The sequence below is a fragment of the Somniosus microcephalus genome, unplaced genomic scaffold (assembly GCF_052327205.1).
Source record: "Somniosus microcephalus isolate GS21.2 unplaced genomic scaffold, FLI_Smic_1.0 unresolved_chr2, whole genome shotgun sequence".
Lineage (NCBI taxonomy): Eukaryota > Metazoa > Chordata > Chondrichthyes > Squaliformes > Somniosidae > Somniosus > Somniosus microcephalus.
In genome coordinates, this window is record NW_028225180.1 from 83,786,730 (window position 1) to 83,803,847 (window position 17,118).

The 17,118-nt window shown below is 46.7% G+C and overlaps 1 protein-coding gene across 2 annotated transcripts in view; it reads left to right on the top strand.

The window, feature by feature from the left end:
* Positions 1 to 16,061: 16,061 nt before the first annotated feature.
* Positions 16,062 to 17,118, top strand: part of sptbn2 (spectrin, beta, non-erythrocytic 2) — a 678,353-nt gene continuing 677,296 nt past the window's right edge. Inside the window, exon 1 of one of the 2 annotated variants that reach the window (XM_085976259.1) lies at positions 16,062 to 16,262. The gene's annotated coding sequence lies outside the window, so the exon portion shown is untranslated. The remainder of the gene's footprint in view (positions 16,263 to 17,118) is intronic. The other variant, XM_085976260.1, reaches the window with a different exon arrangement.

Here is a 17,118-nt window from a genome sequence, read left to right on the forward strand (position 1 = left end):
CCCTGTCTATAGGCAATAATTGGCAATGGTTGATCACAGTGTCAGCTGTGGCTTAGTGGGTAGCATGCTTGCTGCTAAATCAGAAGGTTGTGGGTTCAAACCTCATTCCATGGGACTTTGAGCCCATAAATTCTAGGCTGACACTGAGGGAGTGCTGCATTGTCAGAGGTGCTGTCTTTCGGATGAGATGTTAAACTGAGGAATCTGTCTGCTCTTTCAGCTGGTCGTAAAAGATCCTACGCAGGGGAGTGGTGTCCTGGGGCCAATATTTATCATTCCAACATAACCAACAAATTATCTGGTCATTATCACATTGCTGTTGGTGGGAGCTTGCTGTGCGCAAATTGGCTGCCACGTTTCCCACAATTACAACAGTGACTCCACTTCAAAAAGTACTTCATTGGCTGTAAAGTGCTTTGAGACGCTATATAAATGCAAGTCTTTCTTTTTCTCAACTTTGGGGAGGCTGTCCAGGAGGAGATGATCCCAACACCCTCTGGACCAAACCACTCCATCTTTTAGGGGCGCTCTTGAAACCAAAGGCGTATAAATATCCCCCCAAATGAAGCAAATCAGGGCAAAAGTAGAACAGTGCATTGAATTGATAAATAACATGCCATTAATGCCTGTCGGGTTGGGCAAATTACAAATTTGGACCTTGAAACCCAAAGCAACGGTGGTACTGCTCCCCCCATTTCAGGGAGATGGTGGAGGCGAGGCGCTTGGCGCCCCGGATGGCCGGCGGTTGTCGAGTGGAGTGGCGAGAGAGGCTTCAAATTAACACAGGCGCTGATTTAAAGAAAAAATACATAATTATACGCGACCAGAATATTATGTCTGAGTATAAAAAGTAAAAAAAAACCTGAGGTAAAACATTCATCATTCTGCGTGTGGGAAAAATGCTTAGAAATTGGTCCTTAAAAAATAAGGGTGCCGTCGACCGTCTTTTAACCGATTTCATTGAAGACTTTTTTTTTCTCCCAATTTAGTTTTGTCAGATGTTTTAGTTTTGTCAGATGTTTTAACAGTTGAATGGGATACATGTTGAACTTTAGGTGTGAGACCCCTGCGATTATGCGAAGATTTTTTATTTTTGAAGTGGACATTTAAAGGTTGCTTTTGGGGGGAGGGGGCGGACTGTAATGAAACGACATGAAAGACCCGAAATAATGAACTTACACTATAATTGGCAAAGGTGAACTTATACTATAATTGGCAAAGGAATTTTAACACCGAGAAGTGAGAGGTGTTAGGTTTTGGTTAGACAGATTATTACGTAAGCGCCCCGCGGGGGTTCCGGGCATGCCCGTGCGTTGAGACCCCGCAGGCACGCCCGCCCGCAACTTGCGATCCGTCAAGTTTCGCACTGATGGATAGAATCATAGAATGGTGACAGCGCAGAAGGAGGGCCTTTCGGCCCGTCGAGCCCGTGCTGGCTCTCTGCAAGAAGAAGAAGAAGAAGAAGAAAGACTTGCATTTCTACAGCACCTTTCACGACCACCGGACGTCTCGAAGCGCTTTACAGCCAATGAAGTACTTTTTGAAGTGCAGTCGCTGTTGTAATGTGGCAGCCAATTTGCACACAGCAAGGTCCCACAAACAACAATGTGATAATGACCGGATAATCTGTTTTTGTTATGTTAGTTGAGGGATAAATATTGGCCCCAGGACACCGGGGATAACTCCCCTGCTCTTCTTCGAAATAGTGCCGTGGGATCTTTTTTTCAGCTGGTCCCACTCCCCCCGCCCTTTCTCGTAGTCCTGCAAATTTCTTTCCTTCAGGAACTTATCCAACTCCCCTTTGAAAGCCGCGATTGAGTCTGCCTCCACCGCCCTTTCAGGCAGTGCATTCCTATCGTAACCGCTCGCTGCGTAAAAAAAGTTTTTCCTCATGTCGCCTTTGGTTCTTCTGCCTTAAATCTGTGTCCTCTGGTTCTCAACCCTTCCGCCAACGGGAACAGCTTCTCCCTATCTACTCTGTCCAGACCCCTTGTGATTTTGAACACCTCCAGCAAATCTCCTCTCAATCTTCCCTGCTCTAAGGAGAACAACCCCAGCTTCTCCAGTCTATCCATGTAACTGAAGTCCCTCATCCCTGGAATCATTCTCGTAAATCTTTTCTGCACCCTCTCTCAGGGTACGAATCCGCAGGAAATGGACGTTCGCTGGCTGGAGTGACGGCTGCCAACGAACCAGACGCTACTGGAAGCTGCGCAGAAGCATAAATGTCAGGTCTCAATTATGAAAAAGTAACGTCCACCACAACAGACAGAGGAGCTGATAACGATAAGCACACTCGGCGAGAGTACAATGAAGCTCTCACAATCTGACAACATTTTAATATCACCGTCAAGTCACATTTCCTTGCTAAAATGCACTGGAAGTTTTTGCAGTTCATCCTGATGAATTAATCACACGCGCCGCCACACTCTCTCTTCTCACGTTCCTTAAACACACTCCGTGAGATTACAATACAAGTCTCACAAGCTGACAACATCCTAATATCACCTTCAAGTCACATTATAGACCTCACAACACCTGAAATTTCCACTCCCTCACCTTTCTCACCAATCCAGGAAGTCCGGCGAGAACAAACAAAAAAAACCGCTGGAACTGCGCATGCGCAACTACTTTATGTCGTTGGCAGCGGTCGCGTCCTTTGCTGACGCAAAGTTGAGCTATTTGCCCAGCGAATGCCCATCAAACCCTTACGCCTGGTAAAAGCAGGTGTAGGGCCTGCTTTCACCAGCGTAAGGGTGAGAATAAATGTTAAAATAAGACTTTTGAAATCGTTTAAACATTCAAAAACCTTCACAATTACTTTAGGCTACCCCTTTAAAAATTGCGTAAATTTATTTTTCAAAAAGCTCAATATTTGTTTTAAGTGTTTAATTAAAGGGCGCGACTGCTGCCAACGAAGTTGAAGTTGTGCATGTGCAGTTTCAGTGTTTTATCGGTTGTTCGCTAACTGAAAAGAAAATCTGCGCCATCACAAAATAATTTCCAACAAAATACAAATTTTAAATTGTGTTTTGAATTTGTTTTACTTTCTAACTCGGGAGCTTTATTTTAATTTAGTAATGGTTGGAGGCGCAGGAATGGACCTGTAATGACAGTATAACCGAGGGTGATGAGTTAATTTATGTTTCCCAACAGTTTGCAATCTGTGAACAATGACATTTTGTCTTCATGATTTGTGTCTATGGTGGTCTGTGATGATTCGTTTTCAATAGTTTTCTGTACAGATGCAAAACCCGACTTCAATCCAATATAGGTTGTTTAAAGTTTGCAGACAAGTGCATAAATAGTTCCTTCCCCAATAGTGCAATTTCATGTGGGTGAACAGTATTTTATGATGTTCATCAGTGTGAAAAGTGGTGGTATGACTCAGGTGTCAGGCCTCCCAAGAGGCTGCCTCACATTACCTCTCGTCTTCAGCGGCTGGGGTGTAACTCCAATCGGACGTGAAGCTGTATTTCGAACGTGGTCTTCACATGAGCAGCACTTTACAGTTAATGAACTACTTTGGAAGTGCAGCCACTCTTGTGCAGGGGAATACAGCAGCCTGTTGGCGTACCGCAAAGCCCTATGAGCAGCAAACAAGATGAATGACTAGTTAATCTCTTTTGGCGGTAATGGATGAATGCTGGCCAGGAGAACTAGTACGATAGCAAAATACTGCAGATGCTGGAAATCCGAAATAACAACAGAAAATGCTGGAAAAACTTATACCAGGAGAACTACCTGCTCTCCTTTGGAAACGGTCTGCTGACTCAGCGTTGCAGTCAGCAGTATAATTGCAGTCATAAAAAGTGCAAATGCCTCACTTGTTTGAGGTGCTGTGACTGATGTTTGTGTATGGAAACGTGGCAGTGAATTTACCCGCAGCAAGATCTCACAGACAGCAGTGATCTGACAGACCAGTTAATCTGACCTTTGGTGGACGTGGTTGGGGAATTTAGGGTTAGGGTTAGAGTCATAGAGTTTTACAGCACAGAAAGAGGCCCTTCGGCCCGACGTGTCTGCGCCGCCCATCCATCCCTGCCCAGTCTAATCCCATTTTCCAGCATTTGGTCCATAGCCTTGTATGCAATGGCATTTCAAGTGCTCATCCAAATGCTTCTTGAATGTTGTGAGGGTTCCTGCCTCTACCACCCTTTTAGGCATTGAGTTCCACATTCCAACCACCCTCTGGGTGAAAAAGTTCCTCCTCAAATCCCCTCTAAATCTCCTGCCCCTTACCCTGAATCTATGCCCCCTTGTTATTGACCCCCCTACTAAGGGGAAAAGTTCCTCTTTGTCTACCCTATCTATGCCCCTCATCATTTTGTACACCTCAATCAGGTCCCCCCTCAGCCTTCTTTGCTCCAAGGAAAACAACCCCAGCCTGTTTAGTCTTTCTTCATAGCTGAGGCGCTCCATCCCAGGTAACATCCTGGTGAATCTTCTCTGCACCCTCTCCAAAGCAATCACATCCTTCCTATAGTGAGGTGACCAGAACTGCACACAGTACTCCAGCTGTGGCCTCACCAGCGTTTTGTACAGCTCCATCATAACCTCCCTGCTCTTATATTCTATGCCTCGGCTAATGAAGGCAAGTATCCCATATGCCTTTTTAACCACCTTATCTACCTGTTCCGCTGCCTTCAGGGATCTATGTACATGTACACCAAGGTCCCTCTGACCCTCTGTACTTCCTAGGGTCCTACCACTCATTGTGTATTCCCTTGCCTTATTTGTCCATCCAAAATGCATCACCTCGCACTTTTCAGGGTTAAATTCCATTTGCCACTTTTCCGCCCATCTGACCAACCCGTTTATATTGTCCTGTAGCCTGAGGCTTTCCTCCTCGCAATTTACCACCCCACCAATTTTCGTGTCATCTGCGAACTTACTGATCATACCTTTTACATTCTCATCCAAATCATTTATGTAGATCACAAACAACAAGGGACCCAGCACCGATCCCTGAGGTACCCCACTGGACACAGGCTTCCAGTCACAAAAGCAACCTTCGACCATCACCCTCTGCCTCCTGCCACTCAGCCAGTTTAGGATCCAACGCGCCAAGGCACCCTGGATCCCATGGGCTCTTACCTTCTTGACCAGTCTCCTATGCGGGACTTTGTCAAAAGCTTTACTGAAGTCCATGTAAACCACATCCACAGCATTTCCCTCATCCACCCCACTAGTCACCCCCTCGAAAAATTCAATCAGATTTGTCAGACATGATTTACCCTTGACAAAGCCATGCTGACTATCCCCGATTAATCCTTGCCTCTCCAAGTGGAGACTAATTTTGTCCCTCAGAATTTTTTCCAATAATTTCCCTACCACAGATGTTAGGCTCACTGGCCTGTAATTCCCTGGTTTATCCCTGCTACCCTTCTTGTATAATGGTACTACATTAGCTGTTCTCCAGTCCTCTGGTACATCCCCTGTGGCCAGAGAGGTTCTGAAAATTTGTGTCAGAGCCCCTGTAATCTCCTCCTTTGCCTCCCACAGCAGCCTGGGATACATCTCGTCCGGGCCTGGGGATTTATCCACTTTTTGGCCTGCTAAAACCGCTAGCACCTCCTCCCTCTCGATGCTAATATGTTTAAGTATGTCACAGTCCCCTTGCCCGATTTCTATGTCTGCATCGTCTTTCTCCATAGTGAACACAGATGCAAAAAATTCATTTAAAACCCCGCCTACATCATCTGGCTCTACACAGATTGCCACTTTGGTCCCTAATGGGCCCTACCCTTTCCCTGGTTATCCTCTTGCCCTTAATATACTTATAAAACATCTTAGGATTTTCCTTTATTTTGCTCGCCAGTGTTATTTCATGGCCCCTCCTCGCCCTCCTAATTTCTTTTTTAAGTATGCCCCTGCACTTTTTATACTCCTCCAGGGCTTCTTCCGTCTTTAGTCTTTTGTAACTGCCAAAAGCCCCCCTTTTATTTCTAATGCATTTTTGTATATCCCTTGTCATCCAAGGTTCCCTTTGCTTGTTGGTCCCACCCTTGACCTTTACAGGAACATGTTGGCGTTGTACTCTCTCTATTTCCCTTCTGAAAGTCTCCCACTGTTTTGATGTGGATTTTCCTATAAGTAGCTGCTCCCAGTCCACTTTGGCCAGATCCTGCCTTATCATATTAAAATCGGCCTTCCCCCAATTTAGAACCCTTATTTCCGGGCCGTCTTTGTCTTTTTCCATGACCACCTTAAATCTCACCGAATTATGGTCACTGTCGCCAAAATGCTCTCCTACTGATACTTCCACCACTTGCCCGGCTACATTCCCCAGAATTAGGTCCAGTACCGCCCCCTCTCTTGTAGGACTTTCTACATGCTGGCTCAAAAAGCTCTCCTGGATGCACTTTAAGAATTCTGCACCCTCTAAGCCTTTCACACTCTGACTATCCCAATTTATATTGGGGAAGTTGAAATCCCCCACTATTATTACCCTATTATTTTCACACTTCTCTGAGATTTGCCTACATATCTGTTCCTCTATCTCCCCCTGACTGTTTGGGGGCCTATAGTACACTCCCAGCAAAGTGCTTGCCCCCTTTTTTTTAAGTTCTACCTATATGGCCTCATTAGAGGAACCCGCTAATATATCATCCCTCCTTACAGCAGTAATTGACTCCTTAATTAATATTGCAACACCCCCTCCCCTTTTACACCCCCCTCTGTCTCGCCTGAAGATTCTATACCCCGGAATATTGAGCTGCCAGTCCTGACCCTCCCTCAACCATGTCTCCGTGATAGCAACAATATCGTACTCCCATGTGTTCAACAACAACTTCAGTTCATCCACCTTATTTGCAAGACTCCTTGCATTAAAATAAATGTCTTCCAGCCCTGCCATATTCCCTTTTGCCTTCACATATTTGCTCTGCCTTCCCAGCTGACTTGTTTTTTCCTCTGTATTTGGCTGTAAATCACCCCCTACTATAGCTCCAATCTGTACCCCATCCCCCTGCCAAGTTAGTTTAAACCCCCCCCAGCAGTGCTAGCAAACCTCCCCGCAAGGATATTGGTTCCCCTCTGGTTCAGGTGTAAACCGTCCGACTTGTACAAGTCCCACCTTTCCCAGAAGCAGACCCAGTGATCCAGGAAACTAAGGGTTAGGGTTAGGGTTAGACTTGGTCAGGACACATGGGGAACTTGAAATCTCCGCTCCACTCCCACTCTGATCTCGCTGTCCTCGGCCTCTTACACTGTGCCAGCGAAGCTCAAGGAACAGCACCTCATCTTTCACTTAGTCACTTTACAGTTTTCTGGACTCAACATCCAGTTCAGCAATTTCAGATCATAACTTCTGCCCCCATTTTTTCAGGCGGTAGCTGTTGACGATTCTGCTGTTCCTATTTACACTTCTTCTCGGCCCATCTTTTGTTTCTTTGCTTGTCCCATTATCATCTCCTTTTGCTTTGTACAATCATACCTTTTGTCATTTAATCACTCCTGCCTTCCACCCTGTCACAGACCTTCTCTTTTGTCCTTTCCTCCCGTGCCCCCTTTCCCTGGCTCTGCACTAGCTTAAAACTTTTTCCAGTTCTGACGGAAGGTCATCGAGCTGAAACGTTGACTCTGTTTCTCTCTCCACGGATGCTGCCTGACCCGCTGAGCGTTTCCAGCATTTTCTGTTTTTATTACACCAGGAGAACTTCCATGCCTTTCTTCAAAGTGTGTCACAAGATCTTTTAATACGCACCTGAAAAGGCAGATTGCACCTTGCTTTAGCATCTCATTCAAAGGATGGCACCTCGAACAATGAGATGCTCCCTCAGTATACTTTTTTTTTATTCGTTCATGGGATGTGGGCATCGCTGGCTAGGCCAGCATTTATTGCCTATCCCTAGTTGCCCTTGAGAAGGTGGTGGTGAGCCGCCTTCATGAACTGCTGCAGTCCGTGTGGTGAAGGTTCTCCCACAGTGCTGTTAGGGAGGGAGTTCCAGGATTTTGACCCAGCGACGATGAAGGATCGGCGATATGCTTCTAAGTCAGGATGGTGTGTGACTTGGAGGGGAACTTGGAGGTGGTGGTGTTCCCATGCGCCTGCTGCCCTTGTCCTTCTAGGTGGAAGAGGTCGCAGGTTTGGGAGGTGCTGCCGAAGAAGCCTTGGCGAGCTGCTGCAGTGCATCTTGTAGATGGTACACACTGCAGCCACGGTGCGCCGGTGGTGGAGGGAGTGAATGTTTAAGGTGGTGGATGGGGTGCCGATCAAGCGGGCTGCTTTGTCCTGGATGGTGTCGAGCTTCTTGAGTGTTGTTGGAGCTGCACTCACCCAGGCAAGTGGAGAGTATTCCACCACACTCCTGACTTGTGCCTTGTAGATGGTGGAAAGGCTTTGGGGAGTCAGAAGGTGAGACACTCGCCGCAGAATACCCAGCCTCTGACCTGCTCTTGTTGCCACAGTATTTATGTGGCTGGTCCAATTAAGTTTCTGGTCAATGGTGACCCCCAGGATGTTGATGGTGGGGGATTCGGCGATGGTAATGCCGTTGAATGTCAAGGGACGGTGGTTAGACCCCCCCCTCCCCAGTCTCTCTCTCTCTCCCTCCCTCCCTCCCCAGTCTCTCTCTCTCTCTCTCTCCCTCCCTCCCTCCCCAGTCTCTTCCTCCCTCCCTCCCCAGTCTCTCTCGCTTGTTGGAGATAGTCATTGCCTGGCACTTCTGTGGCGTGAATGTTACCTGCCATTTATCAGCCCAAGCCTGAACGTCGTCCAGGTCTTGTTGCATGCAGGCATTGACTGCTTCATTATCTGAGGAGTTGTGAATGGCGCTGAACACTGTGCAGTCATCAGCGAACATCCCCATTTCTGACCTTATGTTGGAGGGAAGGTCATTGATGAAGCAGCTGAAGATGGTTGGGCCTAGGACACTGTCTGTTCTGGAGTGTTAGCCCAGATTATCAGCTCCAGTCCTGGAGGAGGCCTTGAACCCGCAACCTTCTGACTCCAGCGAGCGTGCTAGAGACAGAGCCATGTTGACACCTTAAGTAGCAAAGTCAGTACAATAAGTATAACCAAGAGCAGTGCATCAAAGATAGGGTCAGGGGAATAAACACAAAAAATGATCATTTTTGCAACAAATATGCATCAGCCCCAACAAAAATAAAACCTGCTGGGAGGAAAGGTCTGCAGCAGTAACTGGAGGCCCTGGGAGGGTAGAAGAAATCGAGAGCGACTGTGTCCCAGTTGGGGCGAACAAGTAAAACAAAAAATGGTGAGCCACATTTAAGAGGAAGCTAGGTAAGCACATGAGGGAGAAAAGTATAGAAGGTAACGTTGATGGGGTTAGCTGAAGAGGGGTGGGTGAGGGGGAGGCTTGTGTGGAGCATAAACACCAGCACGGACCAGTTGGGCCGAATGGCCTGGTTCTGTGCTGCGTATTCTATGTAATATGTAATGTCGGCTGACTTTTTTTTAAAGGTGTTTTACTCCAATTCTTATTTCTGAGGTTTCTAGCTGAGAGCGTGGTTACGCAGCCAGATCCCTTGCTTCCCAGTGTTGCAGCTGCTGGGAGGTGTGCGAGAACAGCCTGCAGTAATTGGCTCTCCATTTTGCCCGCCCTCCATGTCTAGAAATGTCTGGCCTGCACACAGTGACACCACGGTGGCACGACTGAGATTGGGAACGCAGTGGATGAAAGATTGTTGAGTTTATTTATACTCCTAATGATGACAACCTTTTTTACTGTTATACAGTCCAGAAGAAAAGGTATGTTACATTTCTCCTTAAAGGGGGAGTTGTGTTTTGTTTAAAGTTTTAAGTTGATGTATAAAATTATGAGGGGCCTAGATAGAGTGGATAGGAAGGACCTATTTCCCTGAGCAGAGAGGTCAATAACCAGGGGGCATAGATTTAAAGTAATTGGTTGAAGGATTAGAGGGGAGTTGAGGAGGACTTTTTTCACCCAGAGGGTGGTGGGGGTCTGGAACTCACTGCCTGAAAGGGTGGTAGAGGCAGAAACCCTCATCACATTTAAAAATTACCTGGATCTGCACTTGAAGTGCCGTAACCTACAGGGCCACGGACCGAGAGCTGGAAAGTGGGATTAGGCTGGAGAGCTCTTTTTCGGCCGGCGTGTGTACACTGGGTGAGAGCAGGATCAGGTTTGGCTGTGACGAATCCCATGACAGAATAGCCAAACAACATTCACTGTCAAGGGTCACAGGTAAAGAATGCGAAAGAAAGAAAGACTTGCATTTCTATAGCGCCTTTCACGACCACCAGACGTCTCATAACGCCTTACAGCCAATGAAGTACTTTTGGAGTGTGGTCACTGTTGTAATGTGGGAAACGCGGCAGCCAACTTGCGTGCACAGCAAGCTCCCACAAACAGCAATGTGGTAATGACCAGATCATCTGGTTTTGTTATGTTGATTGAGGGATGAATATTGGCCAGGACACCGGGGAGAACTCCCCCTGCTCTTCTTCGAAATAGTGACCGTGCGATCTTTTACGTCCACCTGAGAGAGCAGACGGGGCCTCAGTTTAACGTCTCATCCGAAAGACGGCACCGGCACCTCCGACAGTGCGGCACTCCCTCAGCACTGCACTGGGAGTATCAACCTATCTTTATGTGCTCAAATCCCTGGAGTGGGACTTGAACCCACAACCTTCTGACTCAAAGGCGAGTGTGCTACCCACTGAACCACAGCTGACATGAAGTACAGTACTGCAGAGTCCAGCATCGGTGGAACAGTATACCAGCATAAGCCTGCATCTTCAGGAGAAAAAATAAAATAAAATTGAGTTACATTTTATTAATAGGAATATTACAACATACATATATATATACTTTGAAAATTAGGTTAAAAGCTTGTGTCCCAAGGCCCCAATGCTTTAAATTTTATAGATTTCAGCGCAGCTGCAAAATATTACTTCTGTTTATGAATATTCCTGTCAGCATAGCTTGTGCTTGTCTCCCTCTCCTTGGCAGCTAACAACAAACATATTTTATGGCAACATTATTTTGATATTTAAAAAAAAAGATTTATCTTATCTTCAGGAGATTAGTGCATTCAACAGAGGTTTTTCCTACTATCAACGAGTGTGCAAATGAACCTATTATAGGAGCTGATTCATGGCGTTCAGAGTGTATTGCTGTTGCTTCATCTAAGTGTTGTGCCACACAGGCGTTTGATTCTCCACATAGCACATATCACTGCAACATAGCACTGTGTAAATTAACAAGTTTGCCCTCATGTATAAAGTGGGGCATTTGGTGCCAGACTTGTGCTGGCACCAGTTAAACTTTTTAAATAGTGTTGTGAAAGTAATCTGCAGTTTCTTGCTGGGATGATCGGGGCTGCGCGCTTCTCCGTAACTCCTGTCAGTGCTGCTCTCATGATCAGTGGATATGCGATGACTTGCCTGTAGCTTTTTCCATTTTTCTCCCCACCTCTGCTGACGGCACTGATTCTTGCTGGGATATAGTTCCATTGGCACTGGTGGCCCTCTGTGCCCATTTTTCATTTGGAAGCCTAGACAATGAGTGTCAGCGGGGATGTGCTTTGCAGGGGGATCATGACCAAACGGATTCTGCTCTTACTGATAGAAACTGAGAAAATATCAAGCTGGAAAAGAATCGTAGGACCATCTAGTCTCCCTTCCAGTTGTCCAAGCAATTGTAACCAATGATGTGCTTCTGTTTATGATACCTGTTTAATTTGGGCTTGATGGGATTTCAATCTACTTGCCCTATCACCTCCCTTAGTAAGCTATTCCGAAAACTGACCACCCTCTTGGTGAAGTAATGTTTTCTTGCATCCTACCTAAATCTATCCTTTTCACCTCGTACTTGTGTCCCTTGTTGTGCTATCCTGTACAGAATCAAATAGCCCTGATTGACCTTCTACAGTCCTGAGCCTGATGAATTTGGATACTGAATCATATTTCTTTCAGTCTTCTCGTCAGTCTCAGTTCTGAGTCTATTCTAGGAACATAGGAATTGCTAGACGTAGAGAGACCCAGGTCCATCTGGTTTGCCTTCTACCATCCTGGCAATCGCATGATACAATGATAATGGAGTTGTTGCAACCAGTCTCTATCAATGAGTCTACAACAGACCCAGACATGAGGCGAGGAAAAACCCCCAGTGGTGGAGAGCTTTGGGAACCACAGGTCCAAAGTCAGCTTTTTTCCTCCCAAGCACGTTACACTCACCACATGTTGCGTCTTAAATTACTCACATACTGTATCCGAAGATGTTATTTTCTGAAAGAAACCTATCTCATTTGTATTTGAATGAATCAATACTAACTGCTTCCACCGTCACCCGAGGGAGTCCGTCCACTCGCTCACTGACTGTTTCCGCAGACTAGTTTTGAATTTACCCACCTTCAAGCTCAGGCCGTGCCCACTGGATCTACTGTTCTGGACAAGGTGCAACAGCTTGACATGGTCGACATTATCCAGCCCCTTTAGAATCCTAAAAGCAGCAATCATTGCATTTCTCAATCTTCTCTTTTCCAGTGAGTTCTCCACTTCCTGAATCATCCTAGTAGCTCTTCTCTGTACCTTTTTCTGGCTCGGCTACATCCGTGCTGTAGTGAGGGCTGTAAAACTGCGCACAGCACTCCCAAGTGGAGCCTGACCAATGCTCAAGACAGCGGCAGGTAAACCTCCTTCAATCTACGCTTTGTTCATCTTTTATATAACCTGACATACCATTTGCTTTCTTGACAGCAGCCAGGCATCGACTCAATGTCTGATTTCCACACACACACACACGCACTTCCCAGCAGGGGTCACTGGGCAGCGAGCAGGAGCTAAACATGTTCTCATTCAGAGGCTGTGACTGACAGTCATGGTGGAAACGTTACGCAATTCGTGGAAAGACTTTGTCAACTGGAGGCTGGTTTTAAACCTCAATTTAAAAACCCTCAAGTCTTCGTACAGTCCAATTCTGCCCAAGACTTTAATCCTGTTTCTATATGTGAGGAGGGCTTTGAAACTCGTTTCTCTCACTCCTGGACAGGGTACAAGAAAAGGCTACTCGTCTCATCTTGAACCTCCAACCTCTCCACCACAACTGTAGGCCACAACTGGAGTATTGCATCCAGTTCTGGTCACCACACTTGAGGAAGGATGTGAAGGTCCTTGAGAGGGTGCAGAGATTTACCAGAATGGTTCCGGGGATGGGGGATCTTGGCTACAAGGACAGGTTGGAGAAGCTGGATTTGTTTTCATTCGAGCAAAGGAGGTTGAGGGGTGATTTGATAGAGGTGTACAAGATTATGACGGGTTTGGATAGGCTAGACGGGGAAAGGCTGTTCCCACTAGTTGATGGTACAAGGACTAGGGGACACAGACTTAAGGTTTTAGGCAAGAGATACAAGGAGTGGTGAGGACCTGGAACTCGCTGCCGACGGAAGTGGTGGAAGCGGAGACACTCAATGTTTTCAAGGGGAGACTGGAGGGAAATAAACCTGCAGGGCTACGGGGATAGAACGGGGGAATGGGACTGACTGGGATTGCTCCACAGAGAGCCGGCACGGACTTATAGGCCGAATGGACTCCTTCTGTGCCGTTATGACTCCATGAATCCCTGAATACTCTTTTCCATTCCCAGGTCAGGAGCTGGGAGGCCAAAAGCAGTTCCGCCAAAAAACAAAAGAAAGACTTGCATTTCTCCAGCGCTTTTCACGACCACTGAACATCCCAAAGCGCTTTACAGCCAATGAAGTAATTTTTGAAGTGTGGTCACTGTTGTCATGTAGGAATGACAGCAGCCAATTTGCGCACAGCAAGCTCCCACAAACAGCAATGTGATAATGACCAGATAATCTGTTTTAGTGATGTTGATTGAGGGATAGATATTGGCCCCAGGACACCGGGGAGAACTCCCCTGCACTGAAATAGTGGCCGTGGGATCTTTTACGTCCACTTGAGAGGGCAGACGGGGCCTCGGTTTAATGTCTCATCCGAAAGACGGCACCACTGACAGTGCAGCACTCCCTCAGCTCCGCCCTTCCGACAGTGCGGCGCTCCCTCAGTTCCGCCCCTCCGACAGTGCGGTGCTCCCTCAGTACTGCCCCTCCGACAGTGCGGCGCTCCCTCAGTACCGCCCCTCCGACAGTGCGGCGCTCCCTCAGTACCGCCCCTCCGACAGTGCGGCGCTCCCTCAGTACCGCCCCTCCGACAGTGCGGCGCTCCCTCAGTACCGCCCCTCCGACAGTGCGGCGCTCCCTCAGTACCGCCCCTCCGACAGTGCGGCGCTCCCTGAGTACCACCCCCCCGACAGTGCGGCTCTCCCTCAGTACCGTCCCTCCGACAGTGCGGCGCGCCCTCAGTACCGTCCCTCCAACAATGCGGCACTCCCTCAGTACCTGCCCTAATTTCTCCTTATGTGGCTCAGTGTCAAATTTTTTGTCTTACAATACTCCTGTGAAGCGCCTTGGGACGTTTTACTACGTTAAAGGCGCTATATAAATACAAGTTGTTGTTGTTGTTCATCTTGACACCCTGGACTATACAGGGGAAAATCATCCAAAGATCTTGCTTCTGGTTGCTATCCTGTGACTGCTGTTAGAATTGGGGATGTGCGGATGTCCGGTGAGGGATGATCGAGCTTGTGATTCTCTCCACAGTTGAACAGCATGTAGACCCTTGTTATGTAGGCTCGTCGATAAAGAATGGCCACTTGGGTGAAGTGCCAGATGCCTGTGGACCCCTTATGAGATGTACACCAGCAAGAGTCAATGCTTTAGGGAGAGGAGACTTTTTTTTGAAAGTACTATTAATTATGCTTCCATCGCCATTATGCATAATGAGGAATTAGCACTCATTAAAAAAAAGCCAGCTCGGTAAACGAACGGTGGAGAACTGGATAAATAACATGATGTCCAAAGATGTGCGGGTTAGGTTGATTGGCCATGACAAAAATTGGTCCTTAGTGTTAGGGGGGGATTAAATACGTGGGGTTACGGGGTTAGGGCTTGTGTGGGATGGCTGTCGGTGTAGTGACCGGGTGCTAGGGTTTGGATGATCTGCCATGATCTCGTTGAATGGCGGAGCAGGCTCGAAGGGCCGAATGGCCTACTCCAGCTCCTATCTTCTATGTCTATGTCTATGTCTATGATAGCAAAATGCTGGAAATCCGAAATAACAACAGAAAACGCTGGAAAAACTCAGCAGGCCAGGCAACATCCGTGGAGAGAGAAACAAGAGTCAACGTTTCGGGTCGAAACCCTTCGTCAGAACTGAGAAAAAAAGCAGGAAATGAAACAGATGAAAAGACCAGTTTGGAGGGGCTGGGAAATGGGGGAGGGGGTGAAAGAACAAAAGGGGAGGTCTGTGAGAGGTGAAGAGACATTAAGAGATATTCAAGGCGAGACGAGATGGTAATAGGCCAGGTAAAGAGACAAAAGACGGCTCTAGATTAGGTGTGAAATGCGCTGGCAGAGTGAGAGACAGCTGCCATGTGGGAGAGAGAAAAGGAAAAGGCACAAACCAAAGGTGTGGTGGATAAAAAATATATAAAAATATAATAGGGGCCGAGGTTATGATCTGAAATTGTTGAACTCGATATTGAGTCCGGAAGGCTGTAAAGTGATAAATAACATGGAGGGCGATACAAACCAACAAATCTTTTGATGCTAAGCAAGGATGGCACCAAAGGGGTTGGGGTGCGACTCTAATACTAGATGACTTATTTTCCATTGTGCATTATACTAATTACCCAGACTATTTGCAGACATTTATAAGCATATAAATAATATTTCACGAGTTGCTTAAAAAAATTCTGGTGGGGGAGGGTAAAGGATTGGATTCTATTTTAAAATTGATTAGATGGAAAGCCATGTTACAGATGGTGCTAAACGTAACATTTGTTTTTGAATCGGTGAAGCATTAAAGCAGGAACCCTTAACCAGCCATGTGCTGTTGCTGTGCCTTGTCCCAGATTACTGCATTGTGTATGTCCCACAGTCTGTATTCCTCCGCCTGGCATGCAAGCATCCAAAAACTGATCAGATCCAGCCATCTGCCGAGGGGTGGTGGTGGTGGTGGCGGCGGCGAGGAGGTGGGGGGGTTGGAGGAAGAATCGCTGCTCCCATTGCACCGCTCACTCAAGCTCCCAGCACCACATTAACAACCGGAGAGTATATCTGAATAACTGGATTGTTTCATTGGCAGACTCGGTGGGGAGGGCGAAAGTGTGATGTCGTGACTCGCTGCTGCAATCTGCAAGAAAACCAGAGAGCTATGTGGATTTAAAAAAAAAAGAATCGCTCCAGGATTGTGTTTTGGCCGGATAAAGGTATGTGCAACCTTTAGGAGGAAGAAAAAAAAAGGTGCATTTAATTATGTTCATTAAAAATTGTTGCAAATGTATTTTTCTCTCTCTCCCAGTGATGGGTTAGACTAGGATTGGTGAGCAGAGATTTCGATCGCTCGGGAAATATATGCATTCGGGTTTCTGAGATTCCTTCGTGTTCAGATTGCTTTGCACATCGAGATCAGACGGAGCATATTATTGCACGTTTGATCCATTTCTGCAAAGCGCCGGTGCGAAGGATAATCTGGATGCTCATCAGCACCCTGTTCCTTGAATAATTAAATGCCTAAATAATGCTGTTTTGTTTGCTTGGAGACATTGCGATTGCTAACGATTTCTTTTCAGTTTCACTGCATAATGCATCTATATATAAAAACGTATAAAGCTTTGTTGCAGGCACGGTTTTCCCCCGTTATTGTTGCCCTTCGAAAAGGATTCCAGGTTATAGAATTACTCGTTGCTAGAGCTGGGCACTAGGCAACTGGAACTGATGTGCTCAGTATTTTAACGGCAGACTGGCGACTGAGCGTGTTCGCCGTGTAATTGCGTCGTGATTTATTAATACTCCAGAGCCAGGTCCATTCTGCAAAATGCACTTCAATCCATTTTAGACAAACAATAGGAGCCAGTCAGATCCCTTGCCAGATGGTCTCAAATAGGATCTGCTCCCTGTTAAAATATCTGGATCTTGTTTCTCCTTGTGTGGATTTTTAAAAATATACTGAATATCAAGTTTTGATAAGGCTAGGTGGATCCCAATGCAACTTGTTCCCAATTGGTGTGAAACCAGATTTCTTTTTGGCAGGGAAGGTAGAAAATGAGGAATGGTAAAATCCAG